Source organism: Schistocerca serialis, chromosome 1 (assembly GCF_023864345.2).
Source record: "Schistocerca serialis cubense isolate TAMUIC-IGC-003099 chromosome 1, iqSchSeri2.2, whole genome shotgun sequence".
Classification (NCBI taxonomy): domain Eukaryota; kingdom Metazoa; phylum Arthropoda; class Insecta; order Orthoptera; family Acrididae; genus Schistocerca; species Schistocerca serialis.
The window spans coordinates 150,382,333-150,394,206 of record NC_064638.1 but is presented as its reverse complement, the minus strand read 5'-3'; positions in this window follow the sequence as shown (position 1 = coordinate 150,394,206).

Genomic DNA, 11,874 nt, shown 5'->3' with positions numbered 1-11,874 from the left:
AGGCCACAAACAATACTACACATTCAACGTCTGAAGGCCTGATTGAGAAGCTTGAGAATTATCCGTGGGCTGAAGGCCACAACCAATTTCAGAATACGCAAGGGTCGAAGGCCTGAATCACAAACAAGATGGACAATTACACTTTAAAAATACTAAAATCCTTTCTAATAATCTTGTAACAAGCTATAGTGACGGCTGCAGGCCTTATTAAGAGAAAATTTAAAATTATTTGTCGGCTGAAGACCACAAGCAGTGTTACAAACAATTAACGGCTGAAGGCCGGAATTAGAAGTCGGGAAGGCAATCACATGTCAAAATATTAGGGTAAATGGAGTGATCCACAGACAGCGCTCCCTGGATCGACATGAGGAAGGTGACTACAGCTGTGTAAGCGGTGAGACAGGCAGCCAAGAGTTGTACTCATGTAACAGGATGGCAACTCACGCTAGGGGTAGCTTAGGTGCCGACCGACCGACTAACCAATCCACCTAACGTCCGATCACCGGTACAACGATGGAATATTTTTAAGCAAGGTTGAGGAGATGGACAGCTCCACGTCTACAGAAACACACCGAAGGCCAAAGGAAACACTAGAGCCATCACGACGAGGAAAGGTACACTACCGGAAAAGTACGATAACCTCCAGGGCGGGTAACGGGGCGTTAGCGGTCACAAGGCAGAAAATACCGCTGGTTGCACTTCACTAATAAGAATAATACTAAATCCCAACTAACATCAAGGAGTAGAAGGCGGCTAATAGCTTCTGCCAACGTGACAGGCTCCACTTGCTGCGGTTGGTCTCACCGACCCTGGGAGCAGCAACACGCAAACAACAGCGGCATCTCAGACAGTGGAGAATTCAGTACTGGACAGGGTTCACTCAACTTCAGACGTTCTGGGTTCGTTCGTCGGCTACAGCCCGTCGGTCCGACAGTGCCATCACGCTGTCAGCGGTCCTGACCTGCCCTTGCGCTGTGCACCTCTTCGCTGCTCCGTCCGAAGCCCAACGTCTCGCACACATGACGACTTAGGACGCAGGCAGCATATAAATAACTGCAAATTAAGAACCACACAAGATACACACGGATCAAAATGATTCAAATGGCTCTGATATACACACGGATCGGTGAAGACAGTTCCACAATGTCTCAAACAATACTACAACCAGTCATTGTGAAACAAAACAGACGAATTATAAGTCGGCACAAACCCAGAGAAGCCAGTAGCGGTCGGAAAACCAAATGCACGTCGTCCGCTGTGACGACCGACCGAACGGCCAACCAACGGTCGTCCCCACTCAAGTCAGGCACAGAAAAGATCCCAGTATAAATCGTCAACTGACAACTTATTGCCATGAGGGCACTTCGACGGGCGTACACACACATACACAGGTGAAAGTTGCACTACTCGAATATCACGGTCCATTCAACTAAAACTCGCTGAATCCGGTCCTTGACGTGGTCTTGTACTCTCGCGAGCATATCTTTCCATCGGACAGTGCGTGTGTGTCGCCAGCGGTCGGGCGAATACTGGCTGTCCAGGCCTGACTGCTGCTCCGTCGCAGCTCACCTCCCTGGACACACGACGACGCGGAAATACTAGAGGCCGCTCCAAAGATGGTACCACAGTACGCGCTATCGATAAGCGGTGCTGCTGCCACTCACGGACAGACAAGGCGAGCAAACGTAGTGGCGCCCGTGAACACACTAAGATAACGAGACGCCACTATCGCTATTACAAGATGCCAAGCTATGAACGGCATCAACACGAGCCACATAGGGCTCAACCAGTTATCATTTTTACATTAATGATTATTTGCGACTCATTCGTTAAGTGATAACAGGGATAAGCGAACTGACGTCTTGATGCAGTATATCTATTGTGAACCCTCCACCATTCGAAGGTGACGTCGTCCGGCGTTCCCTTTACGTCTAATGTGATTCGGCCTTTATACACTGATGAACCAATATACACTCCTAGAAATTGAAATAAGAACACCGTGAATTCAATGTCCCAGGAAGGGGAAACTTTATTGACACATTCCTGGGGTCAGATACATCACATGATCACACTGACAGAACCACAGGCACATAGACACAGGCAACAGAGCATGCACAATGTCGGCACTAGTACAGTGTATATCCACCTTTCGCAGGAATGCAGGCTGCTATTCTCCCATGGAGACGATCGTAGAGATGCTGGATGTAGTCCTGTGGAACGGCTTGCCATGCCATTTCCACCTGGCGCCTCAGTTGGACCAGCGTTCGTGTTGGACGTGCAGACCGCGTGAGACGACGCTTCATCCAGTCCCAAACATGCTCAATGGCGGACAGATCCGGAGATCTTGCTGGCCAGGGTAGTTGACTTACACCTTCTAGAGCACGTTGGGTGGCACGGGATACATGCGGACGTGCATTGTCCTGTTGGAACAGCAAGTTCCCTTGCCGGTCTAGGAATGGTAGAACGATGGGTTCGATGACGGTTTGGATGTACCGTGACTATTCAGTGTCCCCTCGACGATCACCAGTGGCGTACGGCCAGTGTAGGAGATCGCTCCCCACACCATGATGTCGGGTGTTGGCCCTGTGTGCCTCGGTCGTATGCAGTCCTGATTGTGGCGCTCACCTGCACGGCGCCAAACACGCATACGACCATCATTGGCACCAAGGCAGAAGCGACTCTCATCGCTGAAGATGACACGTCTCCATTCGTCCCTCCATTCACGCCTGTCGCGACACCGCTGGAGGCGGGCTGCACGATGTTGGGGCGTGAGCCGAAGACGGCCTAACGGTGTGCGGGACCGTAGCCCAGCTTCATGGAGACGGTTGCGAATGGTCCTCGCCGATACCCCAGAAGCAACAGTGTCCCTAATGTGCTGGGAAGTGGCGGTGCGGTCCCCTACGGCACTGCGTAGGATCCTACGGTCTTGGCGTGCATCCGTGCGTCGCTGCGGTCCGGTCCCAGGTCGACGGGCACGTGCACCTTCCGCCGACCACTGGCGACAATATCGATGTACTGTGGAGACCTCACGCCCCACGTGTTGAGCAATTCGGCGGTACGTCCACCCGGCCTCCCGCATGCCCACTATACGCCCTCGCTCAAAGTCCGTCAACTGCACATACGGTTCACGTCCACGCTGTCGCGGCATGCTACCAGTGTTAAAGACTGCGATAGAGCTCCGTATGCCACGGCAAACTGGCTGACACTGACGGCGGCGGTGCACAAATGCTGCGCAGCTAGCGCCATTCGACGGCCAACACCGCGGTTCCTGGTGTGTCCGCTGTGCCGTGCGTGTGATCATTGCTTGTACAGCCCTCTCGCAGTGTCCGGAGCAAGTATGGTGGGTCTGACACACCGGTGTCAATGTGTTCTTTTTTCCATTTCCAGGAGTGTATTATAACCACGTGCTTAATAGCTTGTTTGGCCTTGTTTGGAAGAAAATGCATCACTGAATCTGCATATCGGGGATCCGAAATTTGTTGGTAGGTTTGTGAAGGTATGTGACGTTAGGTTATGTAATTCAGGTAAATAACGGACAGCTGGTTTGCGTACACAGTGGTGGCGCCAGATAGCGACCCAGGTGGGTTCAGCAGGATTTACATCAGGTGGATTTGGTCGCCCAGACATCAAAGTGAGTTCACTGTAATGCCCCTCAAACCACTGTAGCACGGTTCTGGCTCCGAGACACGGACAATTGTACTGCTGAAAGATGACATCGCTGTCGGGGAAGGCATCTAGCATGAAGAGATGCAGGTGGTTCGCAGCTGTCAGAGCGTCTTCCATTACTACCACAGATCCCATGCAAGCACAGGAGACTGTCTCCCATTGCATAATGCTGCTCCGTCGGTGGCGCACTGCACGTTTCGAGACGCTGTTCACGTCTATGACGTCGTCAGTAGAGACGATCATCCACCTAGTGCAGCAAAAATGTGACTCACCCGAAGAGCCGACACGTTTTCCTTGATCGATGGTCGGATCCTGATGGTCCCGCGCCCACTGCATTCGTAATTGACGATGTGGTTATGTCGACATGTAAACAAGTAGGTGTGGTCTGCTGCGAAGCTCCATGTTCAACAATGAACGATGAAAGGTATCTACCGAAACACTTGTGTGTGCACCAGCATTGTGCTCTTTTTGGCAGAGATGCCACAGATCACCATTTATCACCATCACGTTGTGTGATGAGTCGTGGATGTCCAACCACTTATCGCGTAATGGTAGTTTCACTGTCCTTCCGCTTCTGTAGATGCTCTAGGTAGTAGCACGTGAACAGTCGACCAGATTCGCCATTTATGAGATACTCGTTCACAGGCTCTGTCTATTTCAGTGGATTCCTCCACTTGGAGGGCACTTCTTCGCTAGGACGTTTCCCGTCCGCATCTACTCCGCTTACATACACTACTGGCCATTACAATTGCTACACCACAAAGATGACGTGCTACAGACGCGAAATTTAACCGACAGGAAGAAGATGCTGTTATATGCAAATCATTAGCTTCTCAGAGCACTCACACAAGATTGGCGCCAGTGGCGACACCTACAACGTGCTGACATGACGAAACTTTCCAACCGATTTCTCAAACAGCAGTTGACCGGCGTTGCCTGGTGATACGATGTTGTGAAGCCTCGTGTAAGGAGGAGAAATGCGTACCATCACGTTTCCGACTTTGACAAAGGTCGGATCGTAGCCTATCGCGATTGCGGTTTATCGTATCGCGACATTGCTGCTCACGTTGGTCGAGATCCAATAGCAGAATATGAAATCGGTGGGTTCAGGAGGATAATACGGAACGCCGTGCTGGATCCCAACGGCCTCGTGTCACTAGTAGTCGAGATGACAGGCATCTTATCCGCATGGCTGTAAGGGATCGTGCAGCCACATCTCGGTCCCTGAGTCAACAGATGGGGACGTCTACAAGACAAACACCATCTGCACGAACAGTTCGACGACGTTTGCAGCAGCATGGACTATCAGCTCGGAGACCATGGCTGCGGTTACCCTTGACACTGCATCACAGACCGGAGCACCTGCGATGGTGTACTCAACGACGAACCTGGGTACACGAATGGCAAAACGTCATTTTTTTGGATGACTCCAGGTTCTGTTTACAGCATCTGGATGGTCGCATCCGTGTTTGGCGACATCATGGTGAACGCACACTGGAATCGTGTATTCGTCATCGCCATACTGGTGTGTCACCCGGCGTGATGGTATGGGTGCCATTGGTTACAGGTCTCGGTCACCTCTTGTTCGCATAGACGGCACTTTGAACAGTGGACGTTACATTTCAAATGTTACGACCCGTGGCTCTACCCTACATTTCAGCAGGATTATGCACGACCGCATGGTGCAAGTCCTGTACGGGCCTTTCTGGGTACAGAAAATGTTCGACTGCTGCCCTGGCCAGCACATTCTCCAGATCTCTCACCAATCGAAAATGTCTGGTCAATGGTGGCCGAGCAACTGGCTCGTCACAATACGCCAGTCACTACTCCAGATGAACTGTGGTATCGCGTTGAAGCTGCATGGGCAGCTGTACCTGTACACGCCATCCAAGCTCTGACTCAATGCCCAGGTGTATCAAGGCCGTTATTATGGCCAGAGGTGCTAGTTCTGGGTACTGACTTCTCAGGATCTATGCACCCAAATTGCGTGAAAATGTAATCACATGTCAGTTCTAGTATAATATATTTGTCCAATGAATAGATGAATAGCAGTTTATCATCTGCATTTCTTCTTGGTGTAGCAATTTTAATGGCCAGTAGTGTACTTTTGTTACCACGTCACGTGCACGGAAAGCCACCAGGTGGTATCCAACGTCGTGGTGGGAAGTGATCATAATGTCCTAGCTGATCAGTGGAGATTAGCTGCTAGTGTAGTGGCCGACCGAGCAGTGCGTCAGACAGATGTCTCGCTAATATGCCGTAGATTTACGGAGTGTAGAGTGAGTGGCGTCGGTAGGTTCATCGCGCGTGTGCTGCACAGTACGACTGTGCTGGCACTGAGCAGACGCCGGTCGCTCTTGCCGCTGACAAGGGAACCTCCCCATCGCACCCCCTTCAGATTTAGTTATAAGTTGGCACAGTGGATAGGCCTTGAAAAACTGGACACAGATCAATTGAGAAAACAGGAAAAAGTTGTGTGGAACTGTGAAAAAATAAGCAAAATATACAAACTGATTAGTTCAAACGAAGATAAGCAACATTAAAGACGATGGGAACGTAGGAGCGCCGTGGTCTCGTGGTAAAGTGAGCAGCTGCGGAACGAAAGGTCCTTGTTTCAAATCTACCATCGAGTAAAAAGTTTAATTTTTTATTTTCAGTTTATGTGACAAACTCTTATGTTTTCATCACTTTTTTGGGAGTGATTATCACATCCACAAGAAAACCTAAATCGGGCAAGGTAGAAGAATCTTTTTACCCATTCGCCAAGTGTACAAGTTAGGTGGGTCGACAACATATTCCTGTCATGTGACGCACATGCCGTCACCAGTGTCGTATAGAATATATCAGATGTGTTTTCCTGTGGAGCAATCGGTTGACCTATGACCTTGCGATCAAATGTTTTCTGTTCCCATTGGAGAGGCACGTCCTTTCATCTACTAATCGCACGGTTTTGCGATGCGGTCGCAAAACACAGACACTAAACTTATTACAGTGAACAGAGATGTCAATGAACGAACGGACAGATAATAACAATGCAAAAATAAAGAAAGTAGAATTTTCACTCGAGGGAAGAGTTGAACCAAGGACTTTTCATTCAGCAGCCGCTCACGCTACCACGGGACCACGGCGCTCCTAAATTCACATACTCCATTATGTTGCTTATGTGGCCCATGGACTACTCAGTTTGTATATTTTGCTTATTTTTTCATAGTTCCACACAACTTCTTCCTGTTTTCTCAATTGATCTGTGTTCAGTTTATCAAGGCCTATCCACTGTGCCAACTTATAACTAAATCTGAGGGGGGTGCGATGGGGAGGTTCCCTTGTGAGAACGGCCGACGCAACGTAACGGAGCGGTGCGGCGCCGCAGCCCGAGGCGACGTCCGCTCAATCTGCGTCTGTGCCTCTGGACGGCCGGCCGGCCCCGCTATTGCTTTCGACGGTAAATGAAGGAACGTCCTCACATGAGCGCCGTTGATTTACTGCCGGTGATTCGTTGGCGGTGCGAGGAATTCCCGACGGCGGTGAAACGAGCGCACCGGCTGTGCCGCGCCGCGCTGCGCATGAGGTCGCCGCTGTAGAGAGCACAAGAGAGGCCCGCGGGGGCAACAAACCACCCGACCCACTGTCAACGCGGAGTGCGTCTTCCTGTAATTATCGAGCAGCCACTTAGCCGGCAACCTAATGGTTCGCAGACGCGGCGCTGCCCTCGAGAGATGTGGCGCGGCCGAGTGTGCTGGCTGATGAAGCCCTGGGGTCGTATGCTAATACAGTGGTAGTGCTGAAACACTGTGTTGCTAGTGGAAAAAAGCGTCTAAGGCTAATCTGTACTCCTAAAGGTAAAAATAGACAAATATTGAGCATAAAAAATTAACACTGGTCTGCGGTTGGCTCATTTTACGACGTCGTTTAACAAACAAGGTGAACGTAAATTAATTCCCTGATTACAAAAATTTGTTTCTTAGGAATTACTCTAGTTACAGCAAAGCACCTGGAAGAGCAGCTGAACGGAATGGACAGTGTCTTGAAAGGAGGATATAAGATGAACATCAACAAAAGCAAAACGACGATAATGGAATGTAGTCGAATTAAATCGGGGGATGCTGCGGGAATTAGATTAGGAAATGAGACGCTTAAAGTAGTAAATGAGTTTTGCTATTTGGGTAGCAATATAACTGATGATGGTCGAAGTAGAGAGGATATAAAATGTAGACTGGCAATGGCAAGGAATGCGTATCTAAAGAAGAGAAATTTGTTAACATCGAGTAGAGATTTAAGTGTCAGGAAATCATTTCTGAAAGTATTGTATGGAAGTGAAACATGGACGATAAATAGTTTGGACAAGAAGAGAATAGAAGCTTTCGAAATGTGGTGCTACAGAAGAATGCTGAAGATTAGATGGGTAGATCACATAACTAATGATGAGGTATTGAATAGAATTGGGGAGAAGGGAAATTTGTGGCACAACTTGACTAGAAGAAGGTATCGATTGGTAGGGCATATTCTGAGGCATCAAGGGATCACCAATTTAGTATTGGAGGGTAGCGTGGAGGGTAAAAATCGTAGAGGGAGACCAGGAGATGAATACACTAAACAGATTCAGAAGGATGTAGGTTCCAGTAGGTACCGGGAGACGAAGAACCTTGCACAGGATAGAATAGCATGCAGAGCTGCATCAAACCAGTCTCAGGACTGAAGACCACAACAACATCAACAACAACAGATGCTCGGTTGATTACAAATTGTAGCTTAGCTCTTGAAGTTTCTTATGGATTATACTTCAACATGTTGTAATCTCTTTTCTCCTACAAAAATACTGCTGTAAGTTTGAATTTTACATTTACCTGAGTCGCAGCTCAGGCAAAGGCAGATTACGTTGCCGAGCAGCATCAAAATCGTATAAGTTAGTTTTATACGGTATCATATTTGTGTTTTATATTTCTTGTCAGGAATCTAACAATGCCGCTGCATCGTCAAATTTTAAATAGACTTATTTCTTTGCGGGCTGGCCAGAAAATGATTCGTCACAGCTTAGCAAGTTTTGCTGCCACGAGGAAAAGGATCTGAAATTTATGTGGTTACTCACATGAGAAAACTGTTTCACTTCTCGGATACCGTGCTTCATATTCACTGAGATGTAGGTACCATTTGGTAACGAGAAATCGCAAACATATTTGCTGGTAAAGCCGTATTACAGTGTTCCACCAGTGCACGAGACTTCGTATCCAAGTCACTTGACAATTGTAAGTAAATCCAGTGATATTTAAGGTTCTTTTTTCACTAAAAAATGAGAGTCTAGATCCACCTGATTTAATTACTATCACTTAAAGATTAACACACTTGTAATAGGGGCGAAATCACTAGCAGTCGCTGTCAGAAACGGGAAACAAGAGAATACCCACCCTTCTTTCCAAAACAAACAGAGATTGACCACACAATATTCAAGGTCACATACCAATTTCCTTTTCATAGATATTCATCTCTTACTGTAGAAACCCAAATAATAATAATAACTTCTACTCTTTTCCAGTCTTTCAGCTACAGATTTATGTTGTCACTTAACCACAGTTTTCCAAAGAAGTTTAGCGTCGCTTTCAATCCTACTTCTTGATCATTTTCATCAGGAAGTCGTTCTAATGTCTGTGTGGTTTAATTCGTAATATTTTTATGCACACCAACATGTGTTCTGACAGCGTCTGATCTCTTAATCTCTCTCTTGTTACAGGTAGCGTAATTTGGCGATGCTCCTGTCACTGTGGTGTCTATGCAGGAGAAAGTGCAATCTGTTTTTCTGGTATCTGAAACACGATTGGTTATTACAGTATAGCGACAGTTCAGATGAGTTTATGGTCGAGATCCGTTAGATGTGAAGGGCATGAAACGGTGGAATGAAAAGTTTAGTTTGAGAGTATTGACAACAAGACAAGAAGCGGTAGACACTGAGTGAGTGACGACACAATCGATTACGTGTGTACAGCGTTTCAACGCATTCCGCCGAATTCGACGCTTTGTGTTTCCAGAGAAACAAACATATCCCAGAGCACTGGGGTGAAGATTTTACGCAAACGTCTGCATTTCCATGCATACAAAGTGCTAGTCCTATAACTTTCGCAACAGTAGAGGCGGTCAAAAATCATGGCCATCACGTCACCAGACATAGTGGCTTTTGACTTTTTTCTGGGAGTACGTCAAGGACAAAGTGGTCAGTTGTAAATTTGACGTTGTTGATTTGGCAGTCAGATATGGAAGCTGGAGAGATCTGTAGAGATTGAATAAGAGTCCCTAAACCTTCTTTCCACCGACCTGACATCTTCTAAAGTTGTGTCCCCAGTGTAGAAGACAGCTCGTCGGTCGTGGGATCTTCTTCAGCGGAGGCTGCTATGTTGTCAAATTGAACCTGTTTTTGTGCTTTTTTTGTGGGATGCCACTTTCCCAGGTAAGTCTCTGTATCTACAGAGCGCTAGATCTGTAGTACTGAAAATGATGGTAGGCGACACCTCTCATTAATGTATCCACTTAGTTTATATTTTAAAATATCACTTTTTACACTGCCTTCTACATCACTCCACATAGCTTTCTTAACAATACGGTAACTTTTCTGGCATCTTCCGATATAGAGTACGACTCTGAAGAACAGCGGAAACAGAGTGACTGGCGCAGCCTAAGTACTTCGTCTCCCAGGTGAGCCAGAGCACCAGAAGGTGTCCGTAGGATTTTGGTTGTAATATCTTTATTCCTATGTTTCTCATATCTAGTGAATTTAACAAACAAAAACAGGAGACTAGTAGGGTAACAATGACAGATTGTCATATTAAAAACTGGGTTAAATAAATGAAAAGTATATAAGAGAAATTAGGCGTTTTGGCGCCTAACACCCGAATGTGCCGACCAATCAGAAGCAAGCGCAATACAGTTGGGGGACTGTCCCACGGGAATAGTACATGTATGTATGTATTAAACCGAGGACCTAGAAACGACGGAGAGCTTTCGTGCCGCTGTGGCCCTCAGTGGTTCACAACAGGCCAAAACAGTCCACCCATACCACCACCGCCCCACACCGAACCCAGGGTTATTGCGTGGTTCGGCCCCCAGTGAACCGCCCCTCCCCCTCCCCCCCAGGGAACGCCTTATACCAGACGAGTGTAACCACAAATGTTTGTGTGGTAGAATAATTATGGTGTACGCTTATCAGAATCAGTGTTTGCACAGCAATTGCTGACACAGTGTAACTGAGACGGAATAAGCGAACCAGCCCACATTAGCCGATGTAGATGGAAAATCGCCTTAAAAACTATCAACAGGCCAGGCGGATTCGTGCCGACGACTGGCCTGCCATCCCGATCGGGAAGCAGTGCGTTAGACCGCGCGGCTAGCTGGGTATCTTCTGTTGCTGCTTGTACCTCACTCCACGTTTGTACAATATGCTTCTTCACGTGTATCAACCCGCATTAAGGCGAGCTTCTAGCAAGGTAAAATACTGGCGGCCACAGCCAGGAATATCACACATCCCCTTCCTTCTTTGATTTTCCAAATTGGCCTGTTCTCGAGGACAACCAAGTTTGGAAATGAGAAAATTTAGCCCCATGTAAAAAAAAAAAAAATTGAAGTTTGCAATCCCCCAGTTCATGGTAACCCTTAAAAAAAAAGAAGTAGAAAATTGCTGTTCCCAATGAACGAAAATCACTGACTAAACACCGGCACCTGGGCCATTACATCTCCTCATAAACACTCACTACACTTATTAATGTTTATATATGATAGGAACTAAACAATACATGTTGCTGGCGCAATGCTGCCCATCTTTAGACAACAAGCGTTTTTCGTCTAATATCAGCACAGTGCCGTCCACTTTTACAACCTGTGGAGGTTCACGCCGGGAGACGCCCCAGGGCTATAACACAGTCGGTACGGTACGTCAGATAAGCTATAGGGGCATTGACGCACCCAAACATACATTGTCAAGCTGGAGAAAAGCAGATATGTGCAAATAAAAAGTGGAGGTGACAAATGGACTCGACGACAGGTCACAGGACGGCAATTCCCTAATGGGCGAAATGCTACTTGCGGGGTGGGGTAATGCCTTCTATGGGCAACTATACTGGTGCTTGTGTGAGGTCCTTTTGCAGGGAGAATTATGGGCGAAACGAAATAGTTGATAACTCCATTCGAACAGGCCTCGGAAGGCTCAATGGTGCACACTGACCGTTT